Below are 9,802 nucleotides of genomic sequence, written 5' to 3'. Positions count from 1 at the left end.
TTCCAGAGAGAGAAATGAAAAAGCTTACGGCACCTGGGATTCCCAGGCGGTCTTCCATCCAAGTACTAACCAGGCCCTACTCTGCTTAGCTTCTGAGATCAGACGAGATCAGGCGGAGCCAGAGAGGTATGGCCGTAAGCAACTGTATGTCCTCTACCTAATCTTTTAAAATGTGTCAAAGGTTTTGTAGTTTTGACAATGAAATGGAGTCACTTTCTAAGGCCTTCTCTGTGTCTTTTACAGATAGAAATGAAAAAGCTTACGGCACCTGGGATTCCTAGGCGGTCTTCCATCCAAGTACTAACCAGGCCCTACTCTGCTTAGCTTCTGAGATCTGACGAGATCAGGCGGAGCCAGAGAGGTATGGCCGTAAGCAACTGTATGTCCTCTACCTAATCTTTTAAAATGTGTCAAAGGTTTTGTAGTTTTGACAATTAAATGGAGTCACTTTCTAAGGCCTTCTCTGTGTCTTTTACAGATCGAAATGAAAAAGCTTACAGCACCTGGGATTCCCAGGCGGTCTTCCATCCAAGTACTAACCAGGCCCTACTCTGCTTAGCTTCTGAGATCAGACGAGATCAGGCGAAGCCAGAGAGGTATGGCCGTAAGCAACTGTATGTCCTCTTCCTAATATTTTAAAATGTGTCAAAGGTTTTGGAGTTTAGATAATGAAAAAGGAGTCACTTTCTAATGCCTTCTCGATTTCTTCCAGAGAGAGAAATGAAAAAGCTTACGGCACCTGGGATTCCCAGGCGGTCTTCCATCCAAGTACTAACCAGGCCCTACTCTGCTTAGCTTCTGAGATCTGACGAGATCAGGCGGAGCCAGAGAGGTATGGCCGTAAGCAACTGTATGTCCTCTTCCTAATCTTTTAAAATGTGTCAAAGGTTTTGTAGTTTTGACAATGAAATGGAGTCACTTTCTAAGGCCTTCTCTGTGTCTTTTACAGATCGAAATGAAAAAGCTTACAGCACCTGGGATTCCCAGGCGGTCTTCCATCCAAGTACTAACCAGGCCCTACTCTGCTTAGCTTCTGAGATCAGACGAGATCAGGCGGAGCCAGAGAGGTATGGCCGTAAGCAACTGTATGTCCTCTTCCTAATCTTTTAAAATGTGTCAAAGGTTTTGTAGTTTTGACAATGAAATGGAGTCACTTTCTAAGGCCTTCTCTGTGTCTTTTACAGATCGAAATAAAAAAGCTTACAGCACCTGGGATTCCCAGGCGGTCTTCCATCCAAGTACTAACCAGGCCCTACTCTGCTTAGCTTCTGAGATCAGACGAGATCAGGCGAAGCCAGAGAGGTATGGCCGTAAGCAACTGTATGTCCTCTTCCTAATATTTTAAAATGTGTCAAAGGTTTTGGAGTTTAGATAATGAAAAAGGAGTCACTTTCTAATGCCTTCTCGATTTCTTCCAGAGAGAGAAATGAAAAAGCTTACGGCACCTGGGATTCCCAGGCGGTCTTCCATCCAAGTACTAACCAGGCCCTACTCTGCTTAGCTTCTGAGATCTGACGAGATCAGGCGGAGCCAGAGAGGTATGGCCGTAAGCAACTGTATGTCCTCTACCTAATCTTTTAAAATGTGTCAAAGGTTTTGGAGTTTTGATAATGAAAAAGGAGTCACTTTCTAAGGCCTTCTCTGTGTCTTTTACAGATCGAAATGAAAAAGCTTACAGCACCTGGGATTCGCAGGCGGTCTTCCATCCAAGTACTAACCAGGCCCTACTCTGCTTAGCTTCTGAGATCAGACGAGATCAGGCGGAGCCAGAGAGGTATGGCCGTAAGCAACTGTATGTCCTCTTCCTAATCTTTTAAAATGTGTCAAAGGTTTTGGAGTTTTGATAATGAAAAAGGAGTCACTTTCTAATGCCTTCTCGATTTCTTCCAGAGAGAGAAATGAAAAAGCTTACGGCACCTGGGATTCCTAGGCGGTCTTCCATCCAAGTACTAACCAGGCCCTACTCTGCTTAGCTTCTGAGATCAGACGAGATCAGGCGGAGCAAGAGAGGTATGGCCGTAAGCAACTGTATGTCCTCTTCCTAATCTTTTAAAATGTGTCAAAGGTTTTGTAGTTTTGACAATGAAATGGAGTCACTTTCTAAGGCCTTCTCTGTGTCTTTTACAGATCGAAATGAAAAAGCTTACAGCACCTGGGATTCCCAGGCGGTCTTCCATCCAAGTACTAACCAGGCCCTACTCTGCTTAGCTTCTGAGATCAGACGAGATCAGGCGGAGCCAGAGAGGTATGGCCGTAAGCAACTGTATGTCCTCTTCCTAATCTTTTAAAATGTGTCAAAGGTTTTGGAGTTTTGATAATGAAAAAGGAGTCACTTTCTAATGCCTTCTCGATTTCTTCCAGAGAGAGAAATGAAAAAGCTTACGGCACCTGGGATTCCCAGGCGGTCTTCCATCCAAGTACTAACCAGGCCCTACTCTGCTTAGCTTCTGAGATCTGACGAGATCAGGCGGAGCCAGAGAGGTATGGCCGTAAGCAACTGTATGTCCTCTTCCTAATCTTTTAAAATGTGTCAAAGGTTTTGTAGTTTTGACAATGAAATGGAGTCACTTTCTAAGGCCTTCTCTGTGTCTTTTACAGATCGAAATGAAAAAGCTTACAGCACCTGGGATTCCCAGGCGGTCTTCCATCCAAGTACTAACCAGGCCCTACTCTGCTTAGCTTCTGAGATCAGACGAGATCAGGCGGAGCCAGAGAGGTATGGCCGTAAGCAACTGTATGTCCTCTACCTAATCTTTTAAAATGTGTCAAAGGTTTTGGAGTTTTGATAATGAAAAAGGAGTCACTTTCTAAGGCCTTCTCTGTGTCTTTTACAGATCGAAATGAAAAAGCTTACAGCACCTGGGATTCGCAGGCGGTCTTCCATCCAAGTACTAACCAGGCCCTACTCTGCTTAGCTTCTGAGATCAGACGAGATCAGGCCGAGCCAGAGAGGTATGGCCGTAAGCAACTGTATGTCCTCTTCCTAATCTTTTAAAATGTGTCAAAGGTTTTGGAGTTTTGATAATGAAAAAGGAGTCACTTTCTAATGCCTTCTCGATTTCTTCCAGAGAGAGAAATGAAAAAGCTTACGGCACCTGGGATTCCCAGGCGGTCTTCCATCCAAGTACTAACCAGGCCCTACTCTGCTTAGCTTCTGAGATCAGACGAGATCAGGCGGAGCCAGAGAGGTATGGCCGTAAGCAACTGTATGTCCTCTACCTAATCTTTTAAAATGTGTCAAAGGTTTTGTAGTTTTGACAATGAAATGGAGTCACTTTCTAAGGCCTTCTCTGTGTCTTTTACAGATAGAAATGAAAAAGCTTACGGCACCTGGGATTCCTAGGCGGTCTTCCATCCAAGTACTAACCAGGCCCTACTCTGCTTAGCTTCTGAGATCTGACGAGATCAGGCGGAGCCAGAGAGGTATGGCCGTAAGCAACTGTATGTCCTCTACCTAATCTTTTAAAATGTGTCAAAGGTTTTGTAGTTTTGACAATTAAATGGAGTCACTTTCTAAGGCCTTCTCTGTGTCTTTTACAGATCGAAATGAAAAAGCTTACAGCACCTGGGATTCCCAGGCGGTCTTCCATCCAAGTACTAACCAGGCCCTACTCTGCTTAGCTTCTGAGATCAGACGAGATCAGGCGAAGCCAGAGAGGTATGGCCGTAAGCAACTGTATGTCCTCTTCCTAATATTTTAAAATGTGTCAAAGGTTTTGGAGTTTAGATAATGAAAAAGGAGTCACTTTCTAATGCCTTCTCGATTTCTTCCAGAGAGAGAAATGAAAAAGCTTACGGCACCTGGGATTCCCAGGCGGTCTTCCATCCAAGTACTAACCAGGCCCTACTCTGCTTAGCTTCTGAGATCTGACGAGATCAGGCGGAGCCAGAGAGGTATGGCCGTAAGCAACTGTATGTCCTCTTCCTAATCTTTTAAAATGTGTCAAAGGTTTTGTAGTTTTGACAATGAAATGGAGTCACTTTCTAAGGCCTTCTCTGTGTCTTTTACAGATCGAAATGAAAAAGCTTACAGCACCTGGGATTCCCAGGCGGTCTTCCATCCAAGTACTAACCAGGCCCTACTCTGCTTAGCTTCTGAGATCAGACGAGATCAGGCGGAGCCAGAGAGGTATGGCCGTAAGCAACTGTATGTCCTCTTCCTAATCTTTTAAAATGTGTCAAAGGTTTTGTAGTTTTGACAATGAAATGGAGTCACTTTCTAAGGCCTTCTCTGTGTCTTTTACAGATCGAAATGAAAAAGCTTACAGCACCTGGGATTCCCAGGCGGTCTTCCATCCAAGTACTAACCAGGCCCTACTCTGCTTAGCTTCTGAGATCAGACGAGATCAGGCGGAGCCAGAGAGGTATGGCCGTAAGCAACTGTATGTCCTCTTCCTAATCTTTTAAAATGTGTCAAAGGTTTTGGAGTTTTGATAATGAAAAAGGAGTCACTTTCTAATGCCTTCTCGATTTCTTCCAGAGAGAGAAATGAAAAAGCTTACGGCACCTGGGATTCCCAGGCGGTCTTCCATCCAAGTACTAACCAGGCCCTACTCTGCTTAGCTTCTGAGATCTGACGAGATCAGGCGGAGCCAGAGAGGTATGGCCGTAAGCAACCGTATGTCCTCTTCCTAATCTTTTAAAATGTGTCAAAGGTTTTGTAGTTTTGACAATGAAATGGAGTCACTTTCTAAGGCCTTCTCTGTGTCTTTTACAGATCGAAATGAAAAAGCTTACAGCACCTGGGATTCCCAGGCGGTCTTCCATCCAAGTACTAACCAGGCCCTACTCTGCTTAGCTTCTGAGATCAGACGAGATCAGGCGGAGCCAGAGAGGTATGGCCGTAAGCAACTGTATGTCCTCTTCCTAATCTTTTAAAATGTGTCAAAGGTTTTGGAGTTTTGATAATGAAAAAGGAGTCACTTTCTAATGCCTTCTCGATTTCTTCCAGAGAGAGAAATGAAAAAGCTTACGGCACCTGGGATTCCCAGGCGGTCTTCCATCCAAGTACTAACCAGGCCCTACTCTGCTTAGCTTCTGAGATCAGACGAGATCAGGCGGAGCAAGAGAGGTATGGCCGTAAGCAACTGTATGTCCTCTTCCTAATCTTTTAAAATGTGTCAAAGGTTTTGTAGTTTTGACAATGAAATGGAGTCACTTTCTAAGGCCTTCTCTGTGTCTTTTACAGATCGAAATGAAAAAGCTTACAGCACCTGGGATTCCCAGGCGGTCTTCCATCCAAGTACTAACCAGGCCCTACTCTGCTTAGCTTCTGAGATCAGACGAGATCAGGCGGAGCCAGAGAGGTATGGCCGTAAGCAACTGTATGTCCTCTTCCTAATCTTTTAAAATGTGTCAAAGGTTTTGGAGTTTTGATAATGAAAAAGGAGTCACTTTCTAATGCCTTCTCGATTTCTTCCAGAGAGAGAAATGAAAAAGCTTACGGCACCTGGGATTCCCAGGCGGTCTTCCATCCAAGTACTAACCAGGCCCTACTCTGCTTAGCTTCTGAGATCTGACGAGATCAGGCGGAGCCAGAGAGGTATGGCCGTAAGCAACTGTATGTCCTCTTCCTAATCTTTTAAAATGTGTCAAAGGTTTTGTAGTTTTGACAATGAAATGGAGTCACTTTCTAAGGCCTTCTCTGTGTCTTTTACAGATCGAAATGAAAAAGCTTACAGCACCTGGGATTCCCAGGCGGTCTTCCATCCAAGTACTAACCAGGCCCTACTCTGCTTAGCTTCTGAGATCAGACGAGATCAGGCGGAGCCAGAGAGGTATGGCCGTAAGCAACTGTATGTCCTCTACCTAATCTTTTAAAATGTGTCAAAGGTTTTGGAGTTTTGATAATGAAAAAGGAGTCACTTTCTAAGGCCTTCTCTGTGTCTTTTACAGATCGAAATGAAAAAGCTTACAGCACCTGGGATTCGCAGGCGGTCTTCCATCCAAGTACTAACCAGGCCCTACTCTGCTTAGCTTCTGAGATCAGACGAGATCAGGCCGAGCCAGAGAGGTATGGCCGTAAGCAACTGTATGTCCTCTTCCTAATCTTTTAAAATGTGTCAAAGGTTTTGGAGTTTTGATAATGAAAAAGGAGTCACTTTCTAATGCCTTCTCGATTTCTTCCAGAGAGAGAAATGAAAAAGCTTACGGCACCTGGGATTCCCAGGCGGTCTTCCATCCAAGTACTAACCAGGCCCTACTCTGCTTAGCTTCTGAGATCAGACGAGATCAGGCGGAGCCAGAGAGGTATGGCCGTAAGCAACTGTATGTCCTCTACCTAATCTTTTAAAATGTGTCAAAGGTTTTGTAGTTTTGACAATGAAATGGAGTCACTTTCTAAGGCCTTCTCTGTGTCTTTTACAGATAGAAATGAAAAAGCTTACGGCACCTGGGATTCCTAGGCGGTCTTCCATCCAAGTACTAACCAGGCCCTACTCTGCTTAGCTTCTGAGATCTGACGAGATCAGGCGGAGCCAGAGAGGTATGGCCGTAAGCAACTGTATGTCCTCTACCTAATCTTTTAAAATGTGTCAAAGGTTTTGTAGTTTTGACAATTAAATGGAGTCACTTTCTAAGGCCTTCTCTGTGTCTTTTACAGATCGAAATGAAAAAGCTTACAGCACCTGGGATTCCCAGGCGGTCTTCCATCCAAGTACTAACCAGGCCCTACTCTGCTTAGCTTCTGAGATCAGACGAGATCAGGCGAAGCCAGAGAGGTATGGCCGTAAGCAACTGTATGTCCTCTTCCTAATATTTTAAAATGTGTCAAAGGTTTTGGAGTTTAGATAATGAAAAAGGAGTCACTTTCTAATGCCTTCTCGATTTCTTCCAGAGAGAGAAATGAAAAAGCTTACGGCACCTGGGATTCCCAGGCGGTCTTCCATCCAAGTACTAACCAGGCCCTACTCTGCTTAGCTTCTGAGATCTGACGAGATCAGGCGGAGCCAGAGAGGTATGGCCGTAAGCAACTGTATGTCCTCTTCCTAATCTTTTAAAATGTGTCAAAGGTTTTGTAGTTTTGACAATGAAATGGAGTCACTTTCTAAGGCCTTCTCTGTGTCTTTTACAGATCGAAATGAAAAAGCTTACAGCACCTGGGATTCCCAGGCGGTCTTCCATCCAAGTACTAACCAGGCCCTACTCTGCTTAGCTTCTGAGATCAGACGAGATCAGGCGGAGCCAGAGAGGTATGGCCGTAAGCAACTGTATGTCCTCTTCCTAATCTTTTAAAATGTGTCAAAGGTTTTGTAGTTTTGACAATGAAATGGAGTCACTTTCTAAGGCCTTCTCTGTGTCTTTTACAGATCGAAATAAAAAAGCTTACAGCACCTGGGATTCCCAGGCGGTCTTCCATCCAAGTACTAACCAGGCCCTACTCTGCTTAGCTTCTGAGATCAGACGAGATCAGGCGAAGCCAGAGAGGTATGGCCGTAAGCAACTGTATGTCCTCTTCCTAATCTTTTAAAATGTGTCAAAGGTTTTGTAGTTTTGACAATGAAATGGAGTCACTTTCTAAGGCCTTCTCTGTGTCTTTTACAGATCGAAATAAAAAAGCTTACAGCACCTGGGATTCCCAGGCGGTCTTCCATCCAAGTACTAACCAGGCCCTACTCTGCTTAGCTTCTGAGATCAGACGAGATCAGGCGAAGCCAGAGAGGTATGGCCGTAAGCAACTGTATGTCCTCTTCCTAATATTTTAAAATGTGTCAAAGGTTTTGGAGTTTAGATAATGAAAAAGGAGTCACTTTCTAATGCCTTCTCGATTTCTTCCAGAGAGAGAAATGAAAAAGCTTACGGCACCTGGGATTCCCAGGCGGTCTTCCATCCAAGTACTAACCAGGCCCTACTCTGCTTAGCTTCTGAGATCTGACGAGATCAGGCGGAGCCAGAGAGGTATGGCCGTAAGCAACTGTATGTCCTCTTCCTAATCTTTTAAAATGTGTCAAAGGTTTTGTAGTTTTGACAATGAAATGGAGTCACTTTCTAAGGCCTTCTCTGTGTCTTTTACAGATCGAAATGAAAAAGCTTACAGCACCTGGGATTCCCAGGCGGTCTTCCATCCAAGTACTAACCAGGCCCTACTCTGCTTAGCTTCTGAGATCAGACGAGATCAGGCGGAGCCAGAGAGGTATGGCCGTAAGCAACTGTATGTCCTCTTCCTAATCTTTTAAAATGTGTCAAAGGTTTTGGAGTTTTGATAATGAAAAAGGAGTCACTTTCTAATGCCTTCTCGATTTCTTCCAGAGAGAGAAATGAAAAAGCTTACGGCACCTGGGATTCCCAGGCGGTCTTCCATCCAAGTACTAACCAGGCCCTACTCTGCTTAGCTTCTGAGATCAGACGAGATCAGGCGGAGCAAGAGAGGTATGGCCGTAAGCAACTGTATGTCCTCTTCCTAATCTTTTAAAATGTGTCAAAGGTTTTGTAGTTTTGACAATGAAATGGAGTCACTTTCTAAGGCCTTCTCTGTGTCTTTTACAGATCGAAATGAAAAAGCTTACAGCACCTGGGATTCCCAGGCGGTCTTCCATCCAAGTACTAACCAGGCCCTACTCTGCTTAGCTTCTGAGATCAGACGAGATCAGGCGGAGCCAGAGAGGTATGGCCGTAAGCAACTGTATGTCCTCTTCCTAATCTTTTAAAATGTGTCAAAGGTTTTGGAGTTTTGATAATGAAAAAGGAGTCACTTTCTAATGCCTTCTCGATTTCTTCCAGAGAGAGAAATGAAAAAGCTTACGGCACCTGGGATTCCCAGGCGGTCTTCCATCCAAGTACTAACCAGGCCCTACTCTGCTTAGCTTCTGAGATCTGACGAGATCAGGCGGAGCCAGAGAGGTATGGCCGTAAGCAACCGTATGTCCTCTTCCTAATCTTTTAAAATGTGTCAAAGGTTTTGTAGTTTTGACAATGAAATGGAGTCACTTTCTAAGGCCTTCTCTGTGTCTTTTACAGATCGAAATGAAAAAGCTTACAGCACCTGGGATTCCCAGGCGGTCTTCCATCCAAGTACTAACCAGGCCCTACTCTGCTTAGCTTCTGAGATCAGACGAGATCAGGCGGAGCCAGAGAGGTATGGCCGTAAGGAACTGTATGTCCTCTTCCTAATCTTTTAAAATGTGTCAAAGGTTTTGGAGTTTTGATAATGAAAAAGGAGTCACTTTCTAATGCCTTCTCGATTTCTTCCAGAGAGAGAAATGAAAAAGCTTACGGCACCTGGGATTCCCAGGCGGTCTTCCATCCAAGTACTAACCAGGCCCTACTCTGCTTAGCTTCTGAGATCAGACGAGATCAGGCGGAGCAAGAGAGGTATGGCCGTAAGCAACTGTATGTCCTCTTCCTAATCTTTTAAAATGTGTCAAAGGTTTTGTAGTTTTGACAATGAAATGGAGTCACTTTCTAAGGCCTTCTCTGTGTCTTTTACAGATCGAAATGAAAAAGCTTACAGCACCTGGGATTCCCAGGCGGTCTTCCATCCAAGTACTAACCAGGCCCTACTCTGCTTAGCTTCTGAGATCAGACGAGATCAGGCGGAGCCAGAGAGGTATGGCCGTAAGCAACTGTATGTCCTCTTCCTAATCTTTTAAAATGTGTCAAAGGTTTTGGAGTTTTGATAATGAAAAAGGAGTCACTTTCTAATGCCTTCTCGATTTCTTCCAGAGAGAGAAATGAAAAAGCTTACGGCACCTGGGATTCCCAGGCGGTCTTCCATCCAAGTACTAACCAGGCCCTACTCTGCTTAGCTTCTGAGATCTGACGAGATCAGGCGGAGCCAGAGAGGTATGGCCGTAAGCAACTGTAT

The 9,802-nt window shown here is 44.6% G+C and overlaps 42 non-coding genes across 42 annotated transcripts; all 42 read right to left on the bottom strand.

Moving 5' to 3' along the window:
• Positions 1-21: 21 nt before the first annotated feature.
• LOC144401606 (5S ribosomal RNA) lies at positions 22-140 on the bottom strand. Its single transcript, XR_013463541.1, has one exon. It is a non-coding gene; the product is annotated as a 5S ribosomal RNA (ribosomal RNA).
• Positions 141-256: 116 nt separating this feature from the next.
• On the bottom strand, positions 257-375 carry LOC144397491 (5S ribosomal RNA). Its single transcript, XR_013459637.1, has one exon. It is a non-coding gene; the product is annotated as a 5S ribosomal RNA (ribosomal RNA).
• Positions 376-491: 116 nt separating this feature from the next.
• LOC144391683 (5S ribosomal RNA) lies at positions 492-610 on the bottom strand. The gene has a single exon (XR_013455316.1). It is a non-coding gene; the product is annotated as a 5S ribosomal RNA (ribosomal RNA).
• Positions 611-727: 117 nt separating this feature from the next.
• On the bottom strand, positions 728-846 carry LOC144395353 (5S ribosomal RNA). Its single transcript, XR_013457487.1, has one exon. It is a non-coding gene; the product is annotated as a 5S ribosomal RNA (ribosomal RNA).
• Positions 847-962: 116 nt separating this feature from the next.
• LOC144396080 (5S ribosomal RNA) lies at positions 963-1,081 on the bottom strand. Its single transcript, XR_013458226.1, has one exon. It is a non-coding gene; the product is annotated as a 5S ribosomal RNA (ribosomal RNA).
• A 116-nt stretch (positions 1,082-1,197) lies between these two features.
• Positions 1,198-1,316, bottom strand: LOC144391661 (5S ribosomal RNA). Its single transcript, XR_013455314.1, has one exon. It is a non-coding gene; the product is annotated as a 5S ribosomal RNA (ribosomal RNA).
• A 117-nt stretch (positions 1,317-1,433) lies between these two features.
• Positions 1,434-1,552, bottom strand: LOC144395342 (5S ribosomal RNA). Its single transcript, XR_013457476.1, has one exon. It is a non-coding gene; the product is annotated as a 5S ribosomal RNA (ribosomal RNA).
• A 117-nt stretch (positions 1,553-1,669) lies between these two features.
• Positions 1,670-1,788, bottom strand: LOC144398217 (5S ribosomal RNA). Its single transcript, XR_013460364.1, has one exon. It is a non-coding gene; the product is annotated as a 5S ribosomal RNA (ribosomal RNA).
• Positions 1,789-1,905: 117 nt separating this feature from the next.
• On the bottom strand, positions 1,906-2,024 carry LOC144398763 (5S ribosomal RNA). The gene has a single exon (XR_013460910.1). It is a non-coding gene; the product is annotated as a 5S ribosomal RNA (ribosomal RNA).
• Positions 2,025-2,140: 116 nt separating this feature from the next.
• On the bottom strand, positions 2,141-2,259 carry LOC144396079 (5S ribosomal RNA). Its single transcript, XR_013458225.1, has one exon. It is a non-coding gene; the product is annotated as a 5S ribosomal RNA (ribosomal RNA).
• Positions 2,260-2,376: 117 nt separating this feature from the next.
• On the bottom strand, positions 2,377-2,495 carry LOC144395331 (5S ribosomal RNA). Its single transcript, XR_013457465.1, has one exon. It is a non-coding gene; the product is annotated as a 5S ribosomal RNA (ribosomal RNA).
• Positions 2,496-2,611: 116 nt separating this feature from the next.
• Positions 2,612-2,730, bottom strand: LOC144396078 (5S ribosomal RNA). Its single transcript, XR_013458224.1, has one exon. It is a non-coding gene; the product is annotated as a 5S ribosomal RNA (ribosomal RNA).
• A 117-nt stretch (positions 2,731-2,847) lies between these two features.
• Positions 2,848-2,966, bottom strand: LOC144399671 (5S ribosomal RNA). The gene has a single exon (XR_013461817.1). It is a non-coding gene; the product is annotated as a 5S ribosomal RNA (ribosomal RNA).
• Positions 2,967-3,083: 117 nt separating this feature from the next.
• On the bottom strand, positions 3,084-3,202 carry LOC144401605 (5S ribosomal RNA). The gene has a single exon (XR_013463540.1). It is a non-coding gene; the product is annotated as a 5S ribosomal RNA (ribosomal RNA).
• A 116-nt stretch (positions 3,203-3,318) lies between these two features.
• On the bottom strand, positions 3,319-3,437 carry LOC144397490 (5S ribosomal RNA). Its single transcript, XR_013459636.1, has one exon. It is a non-coding gene; the product is annotated as a 5S ribosomal RNA (ribosomal RNA).
• A 116-nt stretch (positions 3,438-3,553) lies between these two features.
• LOC144391650 (5S ribosomal RNA) lies at positions 3,554-3,672 on the bottom strand. Its single transcript, XR_013455313.1, has one exon. It is a non-coding gene; the product is annotated as a 5S ribosomal RNA (ribosomal RNA).
• Positions 3,673-3,789: 117 nt separating this feature from the next.
• On the bottom strand, positions 3,790-3,908 carry LOC144395320 (5S ribosomal RNA). Its single transcript, XR_013457454.1, has one exon. It is a non-coding gene; the product is annotated as a 5S ribosomal RNA (ribosomal RNA).
• A 116-nt stretch (positions 3,909-4,024) lies between these two features.
• LOC144396077 (5S ribosomal RNA) lies at positions 4,025-4,143 on the bottom strand. Its single transcript, XR_013458223.1, has one exon. It is a non-coding gene; the product is annotated as a 5S ribosomal RNA (ribosomal RNA).
• Positions 4,144-4,259: 116 nt separating this feature from the next.
• Positions 4,260-4,378, bottom strand: LOC144396075 (5S ribosomal RNA). Its single transcript, XR_013458221.1, has one exon. It is a non-coding gene; the product is annotated as a 5S ribosomal RNA (ribosomal RNA).
• Positions 4,379-4,495: 117 nt separating this feature from the next.
• LOC144395309 (5S ribosomal RNA) lies at positions 4,496-4,614 on the bottom strand. The gene has a single exon (XR_013457443.1). It is a non-coding gene; the product is annotated as a 5S ribosomal RNA (ribosomal RNA).
• Positions 4,615-4,730: 116 nt separating this feature from the next.
• Positions 4,731-4,849, bottom strand: LOC144396074 (5S ribosomal RNA). The gene has a single exon (XR_013458220.1). It is a non-coding gene; the product is annotated as a 5S ribosomal RNA (ribosomal RNA).
• Positions 4,850-4,966: 117 nt separating this feature from the next.
• On the bottom strand, positions 4,967-5,085 carry LOC144397190 (5S ribosomal RNA). The gene has a single exon (XR_013459335.1). It is a non-coding gene; the product is annotated as a 5S ribosomal RNA (ribosomal RNA).
• A 116-nt stretch (positions 5,086-5,201) lies between these two features.
• Positions 5,202-5,320, bottom strand: LOC144396073 (5S ribosomal RNA). Its single transcript, XR_013458219.1, has one exon. It is a non-coding gene; the product is annotated as a 5S ribosomal RNA (ribosomal RNA).
• A 117-nt stretch (positions 5,321-5,437) lies between these two features.
• Positions 5,438-5,556, bottom strand: LOC144395298 (5S ribosomal RNA). The gene has a single exon (XR_013457432.1). It is a non-coding gene; the product is annotated as a 5S ribosomal RNA (ribosomal RNA).
• Positions 5,557-5,672: 116 nt separating this feature from the next.
• On the bottom strand, positions 5,673-5,791 carry LOC144396072 (5S ribosomal RNA). Its single transcript, XR_013458218.1, has one exon. It is a non-coding gene; the product is annotated as a 5S ribosomal RNA (ribosomal RNA).
• Positions 5,792-5,908: 117 nt separating this feature from the next.
• On the bottom strand, positions 5,909-6,027 carry LOC144399669 (5S ribosomal RNA). Its single transcript, XR_013461815.1, has one exon. It is a non-coding gene; the product is annotated as a 5S ribosomal RNA (ribosomal RNA).
• A 117-nt stretch (positions 6,028-6,144) lies between these two features.
• On the bottom strand, positions 6,145-6,263 carry LOC144401604 (5S ribosomal RNA). Its single transcript, XR_013463539.1, has one exon. It is a non-coding gene; the product is annotated as a 5S ribosomal RNA (ribosomal RNA).
• Positions 6,264-6,379: 116 nt separating this feature from the next.
• Positions 6,380-6,498, bottom strand: LOC144397489 (5S ribosomal RNA). The gene has a single exon (XR_013459635.1). It is a non-coding gene; the product is annotated as a 5S ribosomal RNA (ribosomal RNA).
• Positions 6,499-6,614: 116 nt separating this feature from the next.
• LOC144391640 (5S ribosomal RNA) lies at positions 6,615-6,733 on the bottom strand. The gene has a single exon (XR_013455312.1). It is a non-coding gene; the product is annotated as a 5S ribosomal RNA (ribosomal RNA).
• Positions 6,734-6,850: 117 nt separating this feature from the next.
• On the bottom strand, positions 6,851-6,969 carry LOC144395287 (5S ribosomal RNA). Its single transcript, XR_013457421.1, has one exon. It is a non-coding gene; the product is annotated as a 5S ribosomal RNA (ribosomal RNA).
• A 116-nt stretch (positions 6,970-7,085) lies between these two features.
• On the bottom strand, positions 7,086-7,204 carry LOC144396071 (5S ribosomal RNA). Its single transcript, XR_013458217.1, has one exon. It is a non-coding gene; the product is annotated as a 5S ribosomal RNA (ribosomal RNA).
• Positions 7,205-7,320: 116 nt separating this feature from the next.
• On the bottom strand, positions 7,321-7,439 carry LOC144391629 (5S ribosomal RNA). Its single transcript, XR_013455311.1, has one exon. It is a non-coding gene; the product is annotated as a 5S ribosomal RNA (ribosomal RNA).
• A 116-nt stretch (positions 7,440-7,555) lies between these two features.
• On the bottom strand, positions 7,556-7,674 carry LOC144391618 (5S ribosomal RNA). Its single transcript, XR_013455310.1, has one exon. It is a non-coding gene; the product is annotated as a 5S ribosomal RNA (ribosomal RNA).
• A 117-nt stretch (positions 7,675-7,791) lies between these two features.
• Positions 7,792-7,910, bottom strand: LOC144395276 (5S ribosomal RNA). Its single transcript, XR_013457410.1, has one exon. It is a non-coding gene; the product is annotated as a 5S ribosomal RNA (ribosomal RNA).
• A 116-nt stretch (positions 7,911-8,026) lies between these two features.
• LOC144396070 (5S ribosomal RNA) lies at positions 8,027-8,145 on the bottom strand. The gene has a single exon (XR_013458216.1). It is a non-coding gene; the product is annotated as a 5S ribosomal RNA (ribosomal RNA).
• A 117-nt stretch (positions 8,146-8,262) lies between these two features.
• LOC144397188 (5S ribosomal RNA) lies at positions 8,263-8,381 on the bottom strand. The gene has a single exon (XR_013459333.1). It is a non-coding gene; the product is annotated as a 5S ribosomal RNA (ribosomal RNA).
• Positions 8,382-8,497: 116 nt separating this feature from the next.
• On the bottom strand, positions 8,498-8,616 carry LOC144396069 (5S ribosomal RNA). Its single transcript, XR_013458215.1, has one exon. It is a non-coding gene; the product is annotated as a 5S ribosomal RNA (ribosomal RNA).
• A 117-nt stretch (positions 8,617-8,733) lies between these two features.
• On the bottom strand, positions 8,734-8,852 carry LOC144395264 (5S ribosomal RNA). Its single transcript, XR_013457398.1, has one exon. It is a non-coding gene; the product is annotated as a 5S ribosomal RNA (ribosomal RNA).
• Positions 8,853-8,968: 116 nt separating this feature from the next.
• On the bottom strand, positions 8,969-9,087 carry LOC144398819 (5S ribosomal RNA). The gene has a single exon (XR_013460966.1). It is a non-coding gene; the product is annotated as a 5S ribosomal RNA (ribosomal RNA).
• Positions 9,088-9,204: 117 nt separating this feature from the next.
• LOC144397187 (5S ribosomal RNA) lies at positions 9,205-9,323 on the bottom strand. Its single transcript, XR_013459332.1, has one exon. It is a non-coding gene; the product is annotated as a 5S ribosomal RNA (ribosomal RNA).
• Positions 9,324-9,439: 116 nt separating this feature from the next.
• Positions 9,440-9,558, bottom strand: LOC144396068 (5S ribosomal RNA). Its single transcript, XR_013458214.1, has one exon. It is a non-coding gene; the product is annotated as a 5S ribosomal RNA (ribosomal RNA).
• Positions 9,559-9,675: 117 nt separating this feature from the next.
• On the bottom strand, positions 9,676-9,794 carry LOC144395206 (5S ribosomal RNA). Its single transcript, XR_013457382.1, has one exon. It is a non-coding gene; the product is annotated as a 5S ribosomal RNA (ribosomal RNA).
• Between the last annotated feature and the right edge of the window lie 8 nt (positions 9,795-9,802).

The sequence above is a fragment of the Gasterosteus aculeatus genome, chromosome 2 (genome assembly GCF_964276395.1).
Source record: "Gasterosteus aculeatus chromosome 2, fGasAcu3.hap1.1, whole genome shotgun sequence".
Lineage (NCBI taxonomy): Eukaryota > Metazoa > Chordata > Actinopteri > Perciformes > Gasterosteidae > Gasterosteus > Gasterosteus aculeatus.
The sequence above is the reverse complement of the archived record's forward strand: the minus strand, read 5'-3'. Positions and strand labels throughout refer to the sequence as shown.